Here is a 20304-nt window from a genome sequence, read left to right as displayed (position 1 = left end):
TATAGCACAGGGAACTATTTTCAATATCCTGTAATAAACCATAATGGAAAAGAATTTTAAAAATCTGTGTTTTTAGATCAATTCTCTCTCTTAATTCAGTTAGCATTTTCATTACCAGCTTTTTGAACTCAGAGTCTGGTAGACTGATTATCTACCTGTCTAGTAGACTGTTTCATTTTTTTTTCAGGGCTTTTCTCTAGCTCTTTCAATTGAGAGTAGCTCATCTGCCTTTTATTTTACTTAACTTTCTCTGTTTCTATGAATTTAGAAACAGTTACCTATTGTGGTCCTGAAGGGGTGTTTTTATGTGGGAACATCCTTACATAAACTGCATTTGCCCAATGTCTTTGGTGCAAGGGCTGGATTTGATGCTGATGCCAGTCACCTCTTTCCTCAGGATGTGCTGGCAGCTGTCAACTTGATAGTGGGTGTGGTTGATGTTGGAGGAGCTAAAGCCTGTACAGGGTGTGAGGTGAGACTTGCTCTCTGCTCAGTGGCAGTCACAGTCTTGTCAGAGGTGGGGTCTGCTCTCACATTGCTGGAGCAGAATACTTGAGTTTCGGGCTCAAGGTGGCTCTGTTCCCTTTAAGTGTTTCCTTTTACTTCTCCCCGCACTGGAGCCTTTGTCCTGAAGGAGGGGAGTGCTGAAGTGAGTTTTGTGTGCTTCCAGTGGTCTGATGTAGGTGTCTGTGGCTCCTCTCAGACATAGTCCAAGGTAGCATCTTTTCCCCTGCTGTGGACATTCCAGACCTAGTGCAAAGTAATGGCATGGAGCAGATGGGGCTGGAGCATTCTCTTGGCTGGGACTGGGCATCAGGGCATTGTGGTCATGGGAATTGAAGAGGCTGTGCTGCCCTCAAAAATTTGAGCTTCTGGGTCACGTTTCAGTAATCACCAAAAATGGCCACCACTGCCCCACTTAGAGCACACCCCAGAGCCCAGGGGCAGCCTCTGCATTTCTAGATTGAATCATTTCCCAGGAACTGGCCTTTCTAGACCCAGTGCCAAGCTGTGGTGTGGAGTGAGTGGGGTCTCACTTTTACTCAGGTTGGTTTGGGGAGTGTGGTGAAACCACAGCCACTAAGGCAGACCTTTCTCTGTTCTGTCTGGTGGCAAGCCAGCACCAATGCACTGCTCCTCTTGAGTGGAGTTTAGGCTTCTCCAGCCTTTCTTTCTGCCCCAGTGGTTCTCCATGCAGCCACAGGGTCTTGTCTACTCTGCTTAGGATCCCAGGACTGGGCACCTCAGTCTGTGGTTAGACCCACCCATTCTACCCGGGTGGTCTTCCTTTTCCTCTTAGTTCTCTCCCAGGGGCAAAGGTCCCAACCAGATGCTTTTTTCCCTCTGTCCTACCAGATTATCTGGAAATGGAGTCTTTCTTACAGGCTTGGTTGTTTAGGAATACTTCTGCCAGTTTCCGGTTAATTTTCCATGAGAATTTTTCTACATGTAGATGTATTTTCGATATATTTGTTGGTTTGCGGGGAGCAATGAGCTCCACGTCCTCTTACTTCTCCATATTGATCCCCTTCTCTCTTCAATTCTGTTTCTTGATTTTTGCTATGGATACTATGCAGGCACTAAAAGATTTTAATAGAGTTTATATTTACAATTAATATCAGTGTAATACATTTTTGCTGGTATTTATTCAAGCAAAGAAAAAAGCTGCATCCCTCTCTTCCTCCCTATTCTTCTTCCTACATCCCTCCACAACCATCATTTATCTAAGAAAATTCTGTCATGTTTTCTATGATTAGTGGTAAAGATCTTATGTACTTCCTAACACTAAACTTAATGTAGATTGTAAATATCTCAATTTACATTTTACTTAATTCTTTCTAACCATTCTCCGCTCACTCCATGGAGACCAGTTTTTGCTCTACACTTCTGTTTCAAGCTCCTGACTCTCCTTCCACCTTCATACAGCATCCTTTCTAATTACCTTGCTTTTTCTCTTCTACTGTCAGCAAAGTCTTGAAAAGCAGTAGGAACTCACTGTCTGCATTTTCTCAACTTTCCTTCATTCCTCAGCCTCCTGCAGTTTGATTTTCTCCCCAGCCAAGCAGGTGAGCCTGTTCTCATGAAGCTTAATGATGGTCTCAACCCAATGGAAACTTTTCAGTATTTACAATTTCAGGCTTCTCTAACACATTAGATTCTGTTGAACACCTTATATGTTTTGGCATTTTCTAATCCCTTGCCTTCAATCCCCATGCTCTCCTGAGCATATCGTTGCATAGTTTTGACTGCTTATTCTCTGTTTTCTTGGTGAAATTCTCCTCCTCTTCCCACTCTGTGATTCTTCCTGTGTTTCCATCCTTAATCTACTTTCCTCCACATGTTCTCCTTGTGTAACCTTATCCATGCTTATGATTTAAGTACCTAACATTCTTGAAAAAACATAATGATGTCCCACTACCTACAGAATCATCTTCCTATCAGCCACATCACACATATTGAGCTCTTATTATGTGCAGGTCATATACTTACAACAAGACCCTCTATATTTTTGACTCATTATTTGCTGTACACTGTTATTACTCTCATTAAATCTTTACTACAGCCCTTCAAGAAAGGGTTCATTGGGCTTCCCTGGTGGCACAGTGGTTGAGAGTCCACTTGCCGATGCAGGGACCACGGGTTCGTGTTCCGGTCCGGGAAGATAACACATGCCGCGGAGCGGCTGGGCCCGTGAGCCATGGCCACTGAGGCTGCGTGTCCAGAGCCTGTGCTCCACAACGGAAGAGGCCACAACAGTGAGAGGCCCGTGTACCACCAAAAAAAAAAAGGGTTCATTATTCCCATTGTTATAAAGAAACCCAGTGCCAAGCTCAAAGAATGTAAGTAAAATTTCCAGATAACCCTGTTTGTTATTGCAAAGACAAGATTGAGAATTGAGGTTTTTCTAACTCCATAATTTATAACCTTTCCATTATCAATTTTACCTTTGTAGTCTTTATGCTCAAAGGGATTACATTTTTTGCTACGTAGCATATATAAAAGTCTGAGATTCAAAGGTCTAAGTCATAAACTACCCCTTCACTGATCTCTGCATAATCATGCCCATTCCAACTTTCAAACATTTTTTGTCATGGAAGTGGTGAAGAATTATTCAATGCCTATCAAAACTCAAGTCATGTGTTCATCTTTATCATGAAGCCCTCTTTAGATCTTCCTACTAATGCTGAGTGCCACCTCCCAGTTCTGAACCATTAAAACCATTTTCTTTCAGCCCAAATTCTAGAATGCTTTATTTTGTTACTTCATCATTTCTTAGTTTGCTTGGGGGAGACCTCAAGTAAAGTTAGAAGCTTGTGGTGATTAAAGACTTGGGCTTTGCTGCAGTACATAGAAAAGTGCTAGCAGAGAACTACTGCTCAATAAATATATTCTTAATTTTATTGAATTTAAAGTTGAACTGAATTGCTTTGTGACCCATTTTAATGCTGTAATATGGGGGGAAGTCTTAGTAATATAAAACTAATGCTGATTTGCAAGGAAAGCAACAAATGATTGACTATACAAGTCTATAAGAGGAAGTGTTTTTGCAGCTATTCCAAGCCCAGTAAATCAAAAATAGCTTGCCAGATGTGACTCATACTTTTCTATAAAATTCATCATTTGCTACATTTAAAAAGCAAAGAAAGAATTTTATAAATAGCAGCACATAAAGAAAATTAGTCCTCTCTTCTATCTATCTATCTAATTAACATCATCTACCTTTAGATTTTCATATTTGTATAAAACACACGAGTATGGACATTGAGTTGAGATGAGAAAATTTTTAATTTCTGAACAAATAGACTTTAATATATTAAGGATTTGTGATGTTGATTCAATAGCAATAAATGATTGAACTTGGTGACTTTTGAAGACTCCTCCAGTTCTATGATTCTGTGATTCTGTTAATGTAGCATTTTTATAACTAGAGGCTAAATATTCAACAAAACTTAAATTCTGGATTAAACTTGATGACTTACAGATGTAGCAAGCTCTACATTGCAACTTGCCAGTCTCTTCATTATCTTTATACTAATTAACATTTATTTAATCCCTCAGATGATAGACCCTCTCCCCCTACACTGTCTCCTGTCCAGACAAACTTCTACTTCACTTCTGTCACAAGAGTATATACCTTGAAAGTAATATTTTCAGTTCAGAATTATCCCATAATACTATTTCAGTTATTACTTTATCTTAGAAACCTGGCCATATGAACCACAGTTTGAAAATACAATCTGTTTGTTTATGTTCTCATATATTGCCCACAGTCATATTTTATTACAGTGAATTTCAAAACCTTGGTGTCTGTAAGATTCATGCGGGATGTAAAAATATATGTTCCTAGTCTCTATTCCTCCTTTCTATCTATCTATCTATCTATCTATCTATCTATTTCCCCAAAAGCTATTAGTTCTTGGGGAAAACTGAGATGGTTCAACTTTTAATAAGCACTCCGTGCAATTCTGATGTTGCTAATATGATTTTTTTTTTTTTTCTGGAACAAACTTTGAGAAACTCTGGTCCTTAATATTAACTCTTTATTTTAAAACATCTTTATTGGAGTATAACTGCTTTACAATGGTGTGTTAGTTTCTGCTGTGTAACAAAGTGAATCAGCTATATGCATACATATATCCCCATGTCCCCTCCCTCTTGCATCTCCCTCCCACCCTCCCTATCCCACCCATCCTGGTGGTCACAAAGCACGGAACTGATCTCCCTGTGCTATGCGGCTGCTTCCCACTAGTTATCTATTTTAAATTTGGTAGTATATATAAGTTCATGCCACTCTCTCACTTCATCCCAGCTTACCCTTCCCCCTCCCTATGTCCTCAAGTCCATTCTCTATGTCTACTACTTTATTCCTGTCCTGCCCCTAGGTTCTACAGAACTTTTATTTTCTTTTAGATTCCATATATATGTGTTAACATACGATATTTGTTTTTCTCTTTCTGACTTACTACACTCTGTATGACAGACTCTAGGTCCATCCACCTCACTACAAATAACAAAAAACTCAATTTTGTTTCTTTTTACGGCTGAGTAATATTCAATTGTATATATGTGCCACATCTTCTTTATCCATTCATCTGTCGATGGACACTTAGGTTGCTTCCATGTCCTGCCTATTGTAAATAGAAGTGCAATGAACATTGTGGTACATGACTCCTCTTTTTGAATTATGGTTTGGTCAGGGTATATGCCCAGTAGTGGGACTGCTGGGTCGTATGGTAGTTCTATTTTTAGTTTTTTAAGGAACCTCCATATGGTTCTCCATAGTGGCTGCATCAATTTACCTTCCCACCCACAGTACAAGAGGGTTCCCTTTTCTCCAGACCCTCTCCAGAATTTATTGTTGGTAGATTTTTTGACGATGGCCATACTGACTGGTGTGAGGTGATACCTCATTGTAGTTTTGATTTACATTTCTCTAATGATTAGTGATGTTAAGCATCCTTTCATGTGTTTGTTGGCAATCTGTATATCCTCTTTGGAGAAATGTCTATTTAGATCTTCTGCCCAGTTTTGGATTCGGTTGTTTGTTTTTTTGATATTGAGTTGCATGTGTTGCCTGTAAATTTTGGAGGTTAATCCTTTGTCAGTTCCTTCATTTGTACATATTTTCTTCCATTGTGAGTGTTGTCTTTTCCTCTTGTTGAGGGTTTCCTTTGCTGTGCAAAAGCTTTTAAGTTTCATTAGGTCCATTTTTTTATTTTTGCTTTTATTTCCGTTTCTCTAGGAGGTGTGTTAAAAATGATCTTTATGTGATTTATGTCATAGAGTGTTCTGCCTATGTTTTCCTCTAAGAGTTTTGTAGTGTCTGGCCTTACATTTAGGTCTTTAATACATTTTGAGTTTATTTTTGTGTATGAAGTTAGGGAGTATCCTAATTTCATTCTTTTACATGTACCTGTCCAGTTTTCCCAGCACCACTTACTGAAGAGAAGAGGCTGTCTTTTCTCCACTGTATATTCTTGACGCCTTTATCAAAGATAAGTTGACCATATGTGAGTGGGTTTGTCTTTGGGCTTTCTATCCTGTTCCATTGATCTATATTTCTGTTTTTGTGCCACTACTATACTTTCTTGATTACAGTATCTTCGTAGTATAGTCTGAAGTCTGGGAGCCTGATTCCTCCAGCTCCATTTTTCTTTCTCAAGATTGCTTTGGCTATTCAGCGTCTTTTGTGTTTCCATACAAATTGTGAACTTTTTTGTTCTAGTTCTGTGAAAAATGCCATTGCTATTTTTTGTTTTTGTTTTGTTTTGTTTTTTGCAATGTGCGGGCCTCTCACGGTTGTGGCCTCTCCCTTTGTGGAGCACAGGCTCCGGACACGCGGGCTCAGCGGCCATGGCTCATGGGCCCAGCTGCTCCGTGGCATGTGGAATCTTCCCGGACCGGGGCACAAACTTATGTCTCCTGCATCGGCAGGCAGACTCTCAACCACTGTGCCACCAGGGAAGCTCTACCATGGCTATCTTGATAGGGATTGCATTGAATCTGTAGATTACTTTGGGTAGTATAGTCATTTTCACATTGTTGATTCTTCCTTAATATTTACTCTTGATAACTCTTTTCATGCTGAATAATTTAATTTTACCAGAAAATATCAAATATCACAGAATTTGTTTTAACTTTAGAAATTGTTTTGTGTGCAATGACATGATACTTTTATGATTATAAAGATGCCCTCTTTCAACCCAAAATTATATGCTGAATATTGCATTATGAAATCATGTCTAAATACTCATAAAATTGTTCACAATCTTATATAACATACTTTTCAATGTTAAAGACTTCGTTGATAAGCTAGTTGTAATCACTGTATTACATAATTTCTAGTTAACTCCTTGTTAAAAATGGATCTCTCAGGCACCCTGATGTCAACAGACATAAGAACACAATCTGGAATATTAACTTACAAGATGAAGTGATTTTTAATGAAGTACTTTTGGTAATTCAGCATCTAAATCTACTGACTGGTATCCAAAAGAGACATGCCTAGTCACAAACTATAGTCCACAGAAAACCATATTACAACATATTTCTGGGTTACTTCAAGGCTAATTTGTAATGCCCTTAGTTCAAATAGCTAAGTTAATTAAAGCACCAAAATTCAGAAATAAGTGATAAAAAGAGCTCCCATCAGGGAAGATTAGATTAATGTAATTTTCAAATTAAAATAAGTTTGGAGATTGTCCAGTCTCATTTGCTTTACAAGGTAGGAATTTCTTTTTTTAAATCAGCCATTCTCTAAATCTATCAAGGGACAGGAAAGGATCTACTTTTTTTTTTCTTTTTTTTTTTTTTGAGACGGTCTCATCTCCTGATGGACAGCAATAATTATTAGAACTATGTTCCTTATATTTAACCAAAATCAATATTCTTGTAATTTTGTAGCTTGAATTTATCATGGAATAGTTCTGCTTCTTATTTCACATGACAACAGGAAAAAATGTGGGGGTTTTTTTGGTCTTTTTTGTTTTTGTTTTTGTTTTTTGCAGTATGCGGGCCTCTCACTGTTGTGGACTCTCCTGTTGTGGAGCACAGGCTCCGGACGCGCAGGCTGAGCGGCCATGGCTCACGGGCCTAGCCACTCCACGGCATGTAGGATCTTCCCGGACCAGGGCACGAACCCGTGTCCCCTGCATCGGCAGGTGGACTCTCAACTACTGCGCCACCAGGGAAGCCCAAATGTGGGGTTTTGTAGGCTGAGCTAAAGTAACTTCTATTTTGTCTTCTGTCTTAGATGTTTGAAATGTATTAAGAATTTTTCTCCTCATTTGATCCTATGAGGAAGGTATTATTCCCATCTTCTCTCATTTTATAGACAAAAGGAATGAGACTTAGAGAAGTTAAGCAATTTGTCTTTGGTCACAGTTTATAAGGATGGGAGTCAAACTAGAACAAAGATCGTCAATCCAGTTCATACTTTTAGCATTCTAAATTATCTAATTTATTGAGCACTGTCATTTAACCTTGACTTCTTGAACATCTATTGTGTGCAGGCATGTTAAGTACTGAAAATATAATTAATAAAAAATCACATGGTTTCTGGTCTCAAAAACTTTAAATCACCTTTAAGGTGATTATTTGATTCATTTTACATTAAATGATAACAGATTTCAGGAGAATTTCTTAAAAGAAATACAAACATTTTTGGCAACCTAATGTCTGTAATCTCTACAGACAGTGTGTTGGGTATTTGGCTCATGGCATTGAACATGATAGGTACAGTTTATGCTCTTCTATATCTAAGAGAGTTGAGTAAAAGATACAAGCTCAACAAATAAATGTAGAAGTATAATGAAACCACAGAAACATATGACATAGGGAATTTACCTAGTTTGGGAGGTTAGGAAAAGGCTCCTGAAGTACCTGCTAAACAGCCTTAGGCCTAAAGAATGAATTTAATGAAAACTGGGAAGGAAGAGCATTCGAGGCAAAAAACCTACGATGTGTTAAGACTGAAGATTAGGAAGTGTATGGTATGCATGTTTGGCATCCCATGCTTGTTTGGCAGAAAGCACAGCATCAGCATATACTGAACTGTCACTTGCTTTGGCATGCATTCTCAATATATTCCACACTTTTAATATCCTCTTGTTTGCTGATGTGCCTACTGCAAGTTTTATCAATTACTCAAGATATTATGCATTTCATTATAGCCACAAAAATTAAGTAGATTTGACATGCAAGTTTCCACTTAAATGTGAATAGAGAAAGTTATGATTTGATTTTGAAATTGAAATATACTAGAGATGAAACATCACTGATTTAGTAAGGGAAATTGATATATTTTTCACTTGTACACAGTGTAGACTTGGCAAATTACATATCCTTTTTGGACATCATTTTCCCAATCTATTAAATAAGAATTCAGAAAAATTTGTATAGAATTTTTAAAAAGTTGTTCTAGAATTAAAAGTCCATGTATATGTTTTAATATCTAAGATTTTAAGTGAGTGAAGTATATAAACTACCTTGCATATAAAAGTTATTTAATTAATACTATTACATAATTTCAAATGCCAAGCTTTTTCTAAGAGCAAAAAGAAAGGTGCTTTCTATTGATATGTGTCAATGATTATTATGTTTTTTGTGAATGTATTAATGATAGTAAACATTTATACAATACTTATCATGTCCTAGACATTGCTTTAAGTGCTTTTCATTTATTAACTCTAAATTCTCACATCTCCTCAAAGGAGGTACTAATGTTAACATTATATAATAATGAAGGAACTGAGGCATAGAGAGATAAAGTAACTTAACTTTTTAATGATCACAATCAGAATTATGAATTTTAATACTTGTGCTACTGTGTCTACACTTGACTACTATACTATGTTTTATTGCTGCAAAATTTACTAGTGAAGCATCAGAGAGAGCAGCATTGTTTGTTTAAGAACCAATACAGGAGTTATGAGGTCTATTCTTTAGACTAGAGGTGATCTTGGAGAGGTCATGTCATCTCTCAGGCTTGTCTCAGATATCTCAAAACCAAGATTTAGGACCTGAAATAATTCATCTTGTTTTCTTCTACACTTTCAGAAGATGGCTTGCATCTAATAGTTGGGTTCTCGAAGCCTGTAATCAAATAATTAAGATAGATCTTAATTTACTGAAATAAAAATAAGTGAATGTATAGCAAATTCTTATTTCTTAATTCTCTAATTATAAATACTAGAATCTAAGAGCAGATGAAATATTATTGAACTCATTATCAAATACTTATTTTAATTTATAACAGTATTTGTGATATTACAAATATTCAAAGAGCATTAAAACTTTCATTTGCTGATATCTTTAACAAGATTGAAAACTAAATTAGGTGATTTTTAAGCCCTTATAGATTTTAGTAGTTAGTCTTCAAATAGGGCTCCCAAATGAACTATACTTCCAAGAAATTTTGTAGCTCTCTTCCTTAATTCTGAGACAGTCCTTTTAACAAATTGAATGTGACTCAGTCAGGCCTCTTGGTATACTCACTCTTGGAGCCCTGAGCATCATGGAAGAAGTCCAACTACCCACTCAACATAAATTCTGAGGATCAGAGGGTGAGAATCTGAGCTCAGGCTTCCAGTGACCCCACTAAGATCCCAGCTATGTGAACGGAGCCTTCTTGGATTCTCCAGATTAGACCAACTATCAGCTAAATACTATTGAGTAAACCCAGTTGCCATTATGTGGAACAAAATAATCAGCCATCTCAGTATCCACCAAATCATGAGATATAATAAAAAGAGTGCTATTTTAAGCCTCTAGGTTTTAGGGTAGTTACACAGAAACAGATAAATGAACAATTCTAAAGGTAAATGATTCAATACATTATAAAGTCATCACTTTATTATCAGATTTTATCTCAATTTGTTCAACAAGTGGCCCTGGTCAAAATGATGATGATAGTGAAGCTCAATAAAAGTATCCAGCAATGAGTTTGGAGTCAGAAGTAATTCCAACCTTAGTATATAATAAAGTCTGTGACAAACCACTCTTTTAGCCTCATCTACAAAATAAGAATAATATTATCTATCTCATAAAGGATTAAATATAATATTATACACAAAAGATATAATTATTATTAGTAGTTGTTATAAGTAGAATTGTGTTGCTCAAAATTCATATGTTAACCCTTGTACTTGGGAATGTGACTTTATTTAGAAATAGGTTTGTTGCAGATGTATTATAATTAGTTAAGTTAAAGTCATACTGGATTAGGGTAGACCTCTAATCCAATACAACTGATATTCTTATAAAAAGGAAAAATTTGGACATAGATGCATGGTAGAGGGAAGATGATGTGAAGAGACATAGGGAAAAAACCAGTTCAAGCCAAAAAAAGTGGCCTAGAGCAAGTCCTTCTATCAAAGGCCTCAGCAATAACCAACTCTGCCAACACCTTGATTTCAAATTTTTAACTTCCAGAGTGATGAGAGAGTAAGTTTGCTTTTTAAGAGCCACCAATTTGTGGTATTTTGGTATGACAGCTCTAGCAAGCTAATATAGTAGCATTGTTGTTTCCATTTCTAAATTCATAGTGACAATTCTTCCCACAGGTATCCAATTCAGTCACTCAACCTGAATCTCTCACTTCAGAAAAATGGTCTACGAGCTAGTAATTTATAACAAGTTATTTTAGGAAATTTTTTATTCTAAATAGATCATCTGAAAAACATTATTTTTAAGAATTGTCAATGTTACTGATCATCAGAATATTTTTATGAAAAAAAGGTTCCCGGTAATCCTCAACCAATTCAAATAAAAATTTATGATCAGTACTGAGGTGCTGATTAGGACCTCAGTTTTTGAAGGAATATTTCAAGGCTTAGTTTGCAGGGCAAATAAATCTCTTTGTAATACAAAATTGATGCTAGCATATTAATTTAAAACACATCCAGTTGGAACAAACTAGGGAACAAATTAATTCTAACCAAAAAATAATCCATTTTGTCACTAATGGTAAAAACAATTGACAGAAAGACTGTACAGACTGCTGCTCTCCTATAAACAGTTAAATTACCATGGTTGAGACAACTGAATAATAAGGAAATAGTAGCTGTAATTAGCATTTGACATATATGTATTATGGAAAACCCTGAGAATAATATGTTTTATAAGGTGACTTTTGGTTTACTCTTATTTGAAATTATCAAGCACTATTTGTGTATCTAATAGCTTCATTATGTCACATTAATTTATTAGAAAGGGTCAAAATACATATACTAAATTAACAGCATGAAACAGGACTTTTGAAAATATAATAATATCAGATGATAAACATACTTATCAAACTAAGAAACATACAAGTAGAATTCTGATTTATGCATGAACATTTGTACAGATAGAGATTCCACAATGGCACTCACTAACCAATTCTGAAGTCATTTTGAAGTTCAACCATCAGAAATCTCCTGGATTTTCTACAGCTAACATCACACTCAACAGTGAAAAGCTAAAACATTTCCTCTAAGATCAGGAACAAGACAAGGATGGCCACTCTCACCACTTCTATTAAAAATAGTTTTGGAAGTCCTAGCAATGGCAATCAGAAGAAAAAGAAATAAAAGGAATCCAGATTGGAAAAGAAGAAGTAAAACTGTCACTTTTTACAGATGACATGATACTACACATAGAAAATTCCTAAAGATGCTATGAGAAAACTACTAGAGCTCATCAATGAACTCAGTAAAGTTGCAGGATACAAAATTACTACATAGAAACCTGTTGTATTTCTATACATTAACACTGAAAGATCAGAAAGAGAAATTAAAGAAACAATCCCAGTTACCATCACAACAAAAAAGAAAAAATACCTAGGAATAAATCTGCCTAAGGAGAAAAAAGACCTGTACTCTGAAAACTATAAGATGCTCATGAAAGAAATGAAAGATGACACAAGTAGATGGAAAAAATATACCATGTCCTTGGATTAGCAGAATTAATATGGTCAAAATGATTATACTACCCAAGGCAATCTACAGATTCAGTGCAATCCCTATAAAACTACCAATGACATTTTCCACAGAACTAGAACAAAACATCTTAAAATTTGTATGGATACACAAAAGACCCTGAATAGCCAAAGCAATCTTGAGAAAGAAACTGGAGCTCAAGGAATCAGGCTCCTTGACTTCAGACTACACTACAAAGCTACAGTAATCAAAACAGTATAGTACTGGCACAAAAATAGAAATATAGATCAATGGAAGAGGATAGAAAGCCCAGAAATAAACCCATGAACCTATGGTCAATTGATCTATGACAAAGAGGCAATGGAAGAAAGACAGTGTCTTCAATAAATGCTACTGGGAAAATTGGGCAGCTACATGTAAAAAAAAAATGAAATTAGAACATTCTTTAACACCACACACAAAAATAAACTCAAAATGAATTTAAGACCTAAATGTAAGACTGGATATAAAACTCTTAGAGGAAGACATAGGGAGGACACTCTTTAACATAAATTTCAGCAATATCTTTTACAAGCTGTCTCCTAGAGTAATGGGAATAAAAAAAACAATAAACAAATGGGACATAATTAAACTCAAAAGCTTTTGCACAGCAAAGGAAACCATAAACAAAATGAAAAGACAACCAACAGAATGGGAGAAAATATTTGCAAATGATGCAACAAGTAACTCTTGCAGCTCAATATAAAAAAAAAAAAAATGAAAAAATACACAGAAGACCTAAATAGACATTTCTCCAAAGATACAGATGGCCAAGAGGCACATGATAAGATGTTCAACTTCACTAATTATTAGAGAAATGCAAATCAAATCTACAATAAGTATCACCTCACACCAGTCAGAATGAACATCATCAAAAAAATCTACAAACAATAAATGCTGGAGAGGGTGTGGAGAAAAGGGAACCCTCCTAACACTGTTGTGGGAATGTAAATTGGTACAGACACTATGGAGAACAGTATGGAGGTTCCTTAAAAAACTAAAAATAGAGCCACCATATTATCCAGCAATCCCACTCCTGGGCATATAACCAGAGAAAAACATTGGTTGAAAGGGTACATGCACCCCAATGTTCACTGCAGCACTGTTTACAATAGCCAAGATATGGAAGCAACCTAAATGTCCATCGATAGATGAATGAATAAAGATGTAGTACATATATATAATGGAATATTACTTAGCCCTTAAAAGGAATGAAATAATGCCATTTGCAGCAACATGGATGGACCTGGGGATTATCATACTAAGTGAAGTAAGTCTGACAGAGACAGACAAATATCATATATAGCTTATATACAGAATCTTTTAAAAAATGATATAAATAAACTTATTTACAAAACAAAAACAGACTCCCAGACTTAGAGAATGCCCTTATGGTTACTGGTGGAGCAGTGGGAAGGGTTGGGGGAAGGGATAGATTGAAAGTGTGGGATTGACATGTACTTACTGCTATATTTAAAATAGATAATCAACAAGGACCTACTGTACAGCACAGGGAACTTTGCTCAATATTTTGTAAAAACCTAAATGGGAAAACATTTGAAAAAGAATAGATAAATGTATAAGTATAACTAAATCACTTTGCTGTACACCTGAAACTAACACAACATTGTTAATCAACTATGCTCCAATATAAAATAAAAATTTTAAAAAAGGAATATCTGGATCTTAACCTAAGTACCTTTCTTTTTCTTGCCCCTTCAGAATGGAAAAAACTAAATTTATAACACAAAATAGTCATTTTTGCAAGAAAATGAACTTAAAATCTCAACCTTTAGGCTTTTATTTATAAGATAAAAGTGACCACTTCCATTTAATTCATTCATTCAACACATATACATTTAGGTCTGAGATGAGTCAGGCACTGTCCTAAGTGCTGGAAATAAAGTGCTGGAGATAAAGAGGTAAAATCCTTAATGGAACTTATGTTCTAGTGAGAAAGAAAGGCAGTACAGAAAAAAAAGAAAAAGCTAACTAACGAATGCAATTTTAAAACCTTCAGATAAATGTAAATTCTATGAAGAAAAATATTGCAGGTAAAGTTAGGGGTCTGGAAGGTGAGGGACTGAATTTAGTTAGGTGGTCAGAGAAGGCCTCTGAGTAGGTATATAAATGATATGAAGGAACACACTGCACACAGTTCTAGGCAGCCAACTTTCCAGATGGAGAGACTATTAAATGCAAATTCTCTAAGGTGGAAAATGCTTAGATACTAGAAGATAAACAGAAGGCCAATATGGGCTGGAGAATGAATGAGGGGGAGGACACACTAGGGAAGGAGGTCAGAGAAGTGGACAAAGGCCAGAGCATTTTGACTGACCCCATCCTGACATATTTGACCTAATCATAATATATAATTAACAACAAGGATAAGGGAACTTTATAATAAATAGTTATCAAATTTTAACATTTCAAAAGATAAGAAAGACTTCCTATATCTTAAAGGACAAAATAATAATTCATTGTGATTTAATAACATAATCTTAGTTGTTTCACTAACTTTATACTAGTGGACAGCAGCTCAGTTAACTTATATAATAGACCTTAGTTTCTCTATCTTTTTAATAAGAGGATTGGATTACATTATTGTACTTTTTTTTCAACTCTGAAAATTGATTTAGAGAATTTTCCTCCTATGGAATGAAACAACAATCTAAATCCAGCAAAAAGAAATAAACAAGGAATAAGTGGAACCATAGTGTTCTTTAATTTTTTAAATTATCCTTCAGATGAGGAAGTTCTGAAATGCTCTGAAAATCCCTAGAAATTTGCAACTACTTTTAGGTTTCAGGAAATAATATGATCATAAATAAAAAGTAAAGCACAGAAGTCTAATATATTCTGATTTAGGGCTTTAAGGGTCAATTTGTACCTAATTTTTCAAATTCTCTAATCAAGTGAATTTTTTATGACATTTCCAAATATTTTACACATTATATTGCACACTGGCCCTCTTCTGATTTATTATGTTTTGAAATGTCATTCATATACTATAAAATTCACCATTTTGAAGTATAAAATTCACCATTTTGAAGTATAAAATTCATTGGTTTTTAGGATATTTACAAGGTTGTGTGACCATCATCAATTTTTAATTCCAGAATATTTTCATCAACCCCCAAAGAAGTCTTGTGCCCCTTAGTAGTTACTCTCTTCTCCCTTTACCCCCTCCATGGGCAAACATTAACTTGCTTTCAGTTTCTATGGAATTCTCTATTAGACATTTAATATAAATGAAATTATACAACATGTAACATTTTTTGGCTTGGCTTCTTTCATTCAGCATGAGGTTTTCAAGTTTCATCTACATTGTAGCATGTATCAGTATTCCATTCATTTTTAGCTGAATAATATTCCATTGTATGAATATGACACATTTTATTTATCCATTGAGCAGTTGATGGACATTTACATTTCTTCTATTTTTTGGCTATTATAAATAATGTTGCTATGAACTTATATGCAAGTTTTTGTGTAAACATATGGTTTTTAGGAGTAGATTTCTGGATCATATAACTCTATGCTTAACTTTTTGAGGAACTGCCAAACTATTTTCCAAGGCAGCTGCACCATTTTACATTCTCACTAGCTATGTATAAAGGTTCCAGTGTCTCCACATCCTTGCCACTCCAGCATATTTTTGGACTAATCAATGGATGTGTTTTGGAAGAGAGAGGAGATAGGAATTTTTTTCAGATCACATATAGAGTAATTCAAATTTAAATAAATGAACTGTTTTGCAAACAAACACTCTTTACTGTAGCTGTTTTATAAAGTTAGTCTCCTTTAAGATAATTGCAAAGCCAGGCATGTGTATGCTATTATTGATTCTTATGATAGTGTATTTTTATCTGTAATATATTCAGAATAACACTTTATTCCTTTTTTTATAATTCAGAGACATTTTATGTGCTTGATATTCTATCCAAAGGAAAGGAAAATTTACAGATGATGCCTATCACATCTCAGAGTGGATTGACAGGGAATAACTGCATGGTCAAAAAAAGGTGAAACAGAATAAGATTGGGGCCTAGGGCTAGATTCTAGGTCAGCTGCCAATGGACATTATTGTGTCCTTGGAGCATTCTAATTCCAAATTATTTCTCAGGTATATGATCAGCATCAATAGTGAAACTATACCAAGATGCTCCCTCAGGGAAAAATGATCCTTGAAAAGGCAATCAGGAGATAGTCAGAGCTCCAGAAAGACAGTTTTGGGGACATGTGAAAAATAGGTAACTAGTTCCTTGCTCCAGGATGAGAAATTGCTGGCAGTGTTTTAGTTCCAGGGGTGTGGACCTAGCAGAAGTGTGACTGTCTTAGGAGAGGTCTGAAATACTAAGCAGGTTACAAAAATAATCTTGTGAAAAAGGGAGCCAAAATCAAAACCAGATAGGAAGAATTATGTGTTAACATAGGCACCTGATCGTAGATGCAGGAACCTCATTATTGGAATAAGAAAATAAAGATGAAAAATGTGACCTGAGAGAAGTCATTGGTCAGCAATGGCTGTGCTCCAGGTTAGAGGGAAGCAGATAAAATTCCTAAAACCCAGTGATGAGCCCTGGGGCCTGATGTCGCTAGTTGGCCTGAGAGGGGGTTGACTCAGGAAAACCAGTTCATTGGTGGTTAACAGGGGTTCTGTATGCCTGGGAAAGTGATTTAAATCTGAATCTGAAGTTGCTTACATATTTCCCCTCTTTAGTTTGTTTTATTCTGAAAATTGGGGAATTATTCTGAAAATTAGTGAAACTCTGGTTGGGAGAATAGGGTTTTACCTTTGAGAGGAGACAAGCATAGGTAGGAGAAAATAAGACAAGGGCTGCTAATATCTACAAGTTATTACATTTAAGAAGGAAAACAAGATTAAAGGCATCATCAAGGTAGGTGCATTTTAACAAAATGGGACTCATCCTTCATTTCTTTCCATTTTTTCACCTCCTCACACCCCAAATACACACACACAAATCCAGTCACGTCTTATAGGTTCACTTTTGTTAATGTGCCTTATACTGGCCCCCTTCTCTCTATCCTCCCTCTTTAGTACCTCATGATTTTTTTTTTTAATTTGCAGAACTTCCACAGATTACTAGTCTTTTTCTCTTGAGACCACTTTTTCCAATGCTTTTAACTCTCCCTCTTCATCAATTTCTACAACACTGTCTGAAAGATATTATAAAACCTCAAACTACTCACATTATTCCCATGACAAAAATCTTTCAGAACCTCTACATCACTTTTAGGGTAAAGTCCAAAACTTGTAGGCATTATGTCTAGATTTGGCCCCTACTTACCGTTCCAGCCTCATCACATGTGAGAACCCTTTTTTAATTCCATGTTTTGCTTACATAAAACTAATTTAAAAGTTACCTAAAATCACAAGTTTTTTGCTAGATTTTAGGTATTTGCATTTTATGTTTTTCTTTCTTGGAAAGATTTTGCCTCCTGACTCATTTTAACCATTAACTCCTATTAGCTTTCTACTATTCTATAGAATATATCATGGCATATTACAATTTCCTTTTGTTCTCTTGGTTCAACTGCATTAATATCACTCTCACTTCTATGGTGTAAGCTCCATAGAAGAGTAGACTGTGTCTTAGTTCTGTTTATTTATTAAAGGCTTGGCCCATAGTAATGTGTTCCATATCTCTTTGATTAGGAGTGAGCATGCATGGCCAAATGTATTGGTAATGAAGACAGATTTAGAGTTTTCTTTTATTAATAAAGGTCTTAGAACCTGTAGTATAGAACAGTACATCATCATTTACTACCTTGATATAAACAATAACGTGTCATTATTAGCTTTTCTGTGTCTTAGTTGCCTCATATATAAAACAGGATTAATACATATAGCTACTGTAGGACATTAATATAGGATTTTAATAAAATGAGATAAAACATGAAAAGGGTTGGGAAAGTATCTGGCACACAGTAAGCATGTAACAAATGTGTGTGATAGTGATGATAATGATGGTAGTTGTGATGGTTATGACAATGATAGTGATGTTTTCCATTTGAATAAGCTAGTCCTGTATTTGTGTCTTTTTGGAAACTGTGGAAAGGGGAAATGAAACCATTATGTATTAAGTACTGTTACTTTCATAAAATTTTTTGACTTAATCTACTCAGGCCATTTTTATTAGTAAGGAAGCTGACTCAACAAAGGGAAAACATTTATCAAGTGCACACGTTAACTGTCAGGTATTCTATTTAGGACTCTAATATGAGTTATATTGGATCATATCATTACTCTGATAAAACTGTTTTGAACAACTGAGGATGACATATTTCCATATCTATAATCATAATTATTAAAATCTTGCCTCTGCTGAAACTCTTACAAGGACCTGATCCAAACTGAAGTATATATTAAACAAAAATGGGTAGTTCCTTTCCTTTTAGTTCTTGGAATTCTATGAAGTATATCTTAAATCAAAAATTTAATAGTTTCTTTCTTTTAGTTCTTCCAATTCTCTGGTGTAATGAAAAGCACTTGAGATTTGGAAAAAGAAGTGTTCTTGCTCTGCTTTGCTTCTTAGGCAACACCTAAGTGTGAAGATTCTTTTAAAAGGATATAAACAAATTGAAGCAGTCAGAAGGGAAAGATCAGGATCATGAAGTGACTCTGAAAGCAGGTAATACTGAAAAAAGCGGGAGGAACCAAGGAAAAAGTAGACTCAAGGAACAAAAAACAATGGTTTTCTTTGAATATTTGATATTCTGTCATGTAAATAAACATTTTCATACGACTATAATAGGCAGAATTGTAACCATTGGTTATAAGGCACAGAGAAATGTATTTGGCCTCAATATAAGAAATTTTTTTCTAATAAAAGGAGTTGTAAAAGGAAGGGCAAGCTTACAAGAACCAAGTTCCCAGTACCTGAAGGTGATTTCAAAGGGAATTCAAAATGATCTAATTAGATGACATTCAAGATGCCATCCAACTCTGAAAATCTATAATCTTGGCTAGTTCATGGAGAATATATGATGTTCCTAGCATTATCAACCTCATTTACCTTTCTTATAATCTTATTCCATGTAGAGTTAATTATTATTTTGTGCATCTACTGTTATGATGTGATACTGTAGAAGGATTATGAACTTGAAATTAAACAGAATTGATTTCCAATCCTGAGTTTACCATTTACTTTTTGAGGACATTGTGCAGTTTCTCTAGGCCTCAGTACTTTTATTTCTAAAATAGGAATACTATTCATTTCATAGCAAGGTTTAATAAAGTGAAATATGTGAAGTACCTACCACATGGTAGTGGTCAACAAATAAAGCCATCAGTACCATCTGATTTTGACGTGAAAGACTATTGAGAAAAAATAATTTATTTTCCAGTAAAGTTTTTGTTAAAATCTAACATATATACAAGCAAACACTCAAAGTACAATATAAATAATTGGTTAGATGAATTTTCTTAAATTAAACTGTCTTTTAAAAAAACAAATTTTAACATGCATGTGGGAGGATGGTATTCAATTTAAAGGAGATAATAATCACATATTATTGGGTATGTGATATAAAAAGAACAGGATTGGGGCACGATATTTTTGCCATTTTATTATTTTATATATATAATTAACAAATTATGAATGCATATATTTATGAATATTTCCAAGGTAAATACCTTGTAACTAGCATCCAAATAGAAAATTACCCCAGAAATTCCTTCATCTTTCCTCTCAGTCTTTAAGGATAGATATTTTTTCAGTATATGGCATGTAGCAGAAGTTTTTCATATATTGATTTTTTTGCATATATATATATATATATATATATATATATATATATATATATATATATACACACACAC

This window comes from Phocoena sinus, chromosome 8 (assembly GCF_008692025.1).
Source record: "Phocoena sinus isolate mPhoSin1 chromosome 8, mPhoSin1.pri, whole genome shotgun sequence".
Taxonomy (NCBI): Eukaryota; Metazoa; Chordata; class Mammalia; order Artiodactyla; family Phocoenidae; genus Phocoena; species Phocoena sinus.
The sequence above is the reverse complement of the archived record's forward strand: the minus strand, read 5'-3'. Positions refer to the sequence as shown.